The following is a 2,425-nucleotide window of genomic DNA, read 5'->3' on the forward strand; positions in this document are numbered from 1 at the left end:
ACCAAACTACATGTGATCACCACATTATCTTCCGTTATTCTAAATGCTAGATTTTATTACTTGATAACATTTTTTACAGAAGCAAAAGTCCCAATCAACAACCAACTCAATATCTCTACTTTAAAACATAAGACTATTGCCCCCTAAAAAAAAAAAATTCTCATAAATGTGTGTTCTAGTTCATCAATAGTAAGTCTGTGTAAGGGCGAAGTCAAATGAGCGTTTTTTACGAGCGCCTATGTGCACAAAAAAAAGCGCGTCTGAGAGAACCATTGGTTCCCTATGATGTGATCACATGACCGTCAAAATCTTTGCACCTGCAAAAGATAGGACATGCGTGCACCACATAGGTCAGTGTTGCGCATAAAGATTCCCCGCGGGGAGTCCCCTCATCACTGAACACTGTGACAGCACTGTCACACTGTTCAGTGATGATGGTTCTCTCCCCGGGGACGAAAGAATCCCCTGCCACAGCTGTCATAGCTGTGGCAGAGGATCGCAATGTCCTCCCCACTGCCACAGCCCCATTGAAAGCAATGGAATGCAGGCAGCCCCCACAGTGATTTTCAGGGAAGGGCTTGAAAAATAAGCCCTTCCTGAAAATTATCCCTAGCTGCAGTAAAAAATAAAAAAAATCTACATCACCTCTCCGCCGCTGTCGTGGCTTCGGCGCGTCTTCTTGCTGGTCCCTGGCAGTACTCTGAAGCACTTTCTGCTGCCCGGGGATTAAAAATCCCTGCTTCCAAAAAGTGCTGGTATATTTTTAAAATGTTTTTTCCAGGAGCTAGGGATGATTTTCAGGGAAAGGCTTATATTTCAAGCCTTTCCTCGAAAATCACTGAGGGGTTGCCTGCATCCAATTGGTTTCAATAGGGCCGGCTGCAGTAACTCCGGCCCCATTGAAAGCAGTGAGCACAGAGCTTCAATCATGCGCATTTCTAGCATGCATGGAACGTTTCTTTTTTTGTGCACATAGGTGTGCAAAAAAAGGCAGCTCCTCTAACTGAGCCCTGATGAGGTTGTCCATTTCTAAGGGCCTCGTGTGGAGCGGAGTGTTAAGGCAGCAGTCTTAATACTCTGCATAACTGAGTGAATCTATCCTTACAACTGTAGTTGACTGCTAACCTAAAAAATAACTGGAAAGGACCTGCATTTAAAGATTTTGTTCATTTGCAAAACTATTGATCTGTTGTCAGTACAACTTCCACAATAAAGTCCCAACTTGGTGCAGACCCTGTGCATTCCTGAGGCTTATCAGGGGTTTAGGAACATTCTTGATAAAAAAGCAGGCTGAATGTCTTCCACCACACCGTCCATACGATTGCCCTATTGAACTCATGCCTGGTTTCACTGCATCCCGAGAAAGAGTTTATTCCTTGTCTCTTTCTGAGACTCAGGCTACGGCTAAATACATAAGGGACGATCTTGCTAAAGGGTTTATTCGAAAGTTCTCCACCGGCTTTTTCTTCGTGAAGAAGAAAGACGGATCTTTACACCTCTGCGTTGACTATTGAGGGCTCAACGTGATCACGGTGAAAAATAAATATCCATTACCACTGATCTATGAGATCTTTGATCGTCTTCGGGGTGCCCGAGTTTTTACCAAACTCGACCTGAGGGGTGCTTGTAATTTGATCTGTATTCACGAGGCGGATGAGTGGAAGACGGTGTTTAATACTGGCGATACCCATCTTGAATATCTGGTGATGCCATTCAGGCTAGGTAATGCTCCAGCTGTATTTCAAGACTTTGTTAATAATATTTTTCGCGACCTTGTTCATGTATTTGTAGTCGTGTATCTGAATGATTGTAAAGAGAATTGATGTGTTTACCAAGGAGAAGACAATCATGTAGAAGTGTGGGCCCATAGGAGAAATACAAATCACACCAGCCTGTTGCGGTATCAAATGATTTCTAATTTATTCAAAGGTGCCTGTGGTTTATATACCATAAATGACATCACAGGAAAAGTATATACCTCCAAGAATAATTAGAATACATGATAGGCTACAACTAAAATGTTTAACATAAGTTACACCTTTTAAGGTGTAACTATAATATACAATGTAACTGTCATGATTTCAGTGAGAAGCTATGCCAGGGAGGGGGCTGAGGGATCTTATCTTCTGTCTGAATCACTCACTGGTATATAGAAAAGGTTTTGTTTAACCTCTTCATTTCTTATACTAGCAGGATTCTATATCTTCCTAGTCAACAATCTAATAACAAAACAATTAACTGATACATTGATCTACAATTTTCTTAACAACGGTATCCTTATATTTTCCCCAGATATTCATTCCAATCGGAGGCAGGTCAGTATAGTTTTACAGTGATTGACTGAGAATCATTTGTTTGCCAAACTGGAGAAATGCTGTTTTGAGTGTGACTCGCTCCCCTTTTTGGGATATGGTGTCTCCCAGCA

The sequence above is a fragment of the Eleutherodactylus coqui genome, chromosome 1 (assembly GCF_035609145.1).
Source record: "Eleutherodactylus coqui strain aEleCoq1 chromosome 1, aEleCoq1.hap1, whole genome shotgun sequence".
In the NCBI taxonomy this organism is placed as follows: Eukaryota; Metazoa; Chordata; class Amphibia; order Anura; family Eleutherodactylidae; genus Eleutherodactylus; species Eleutherodactylus coqui.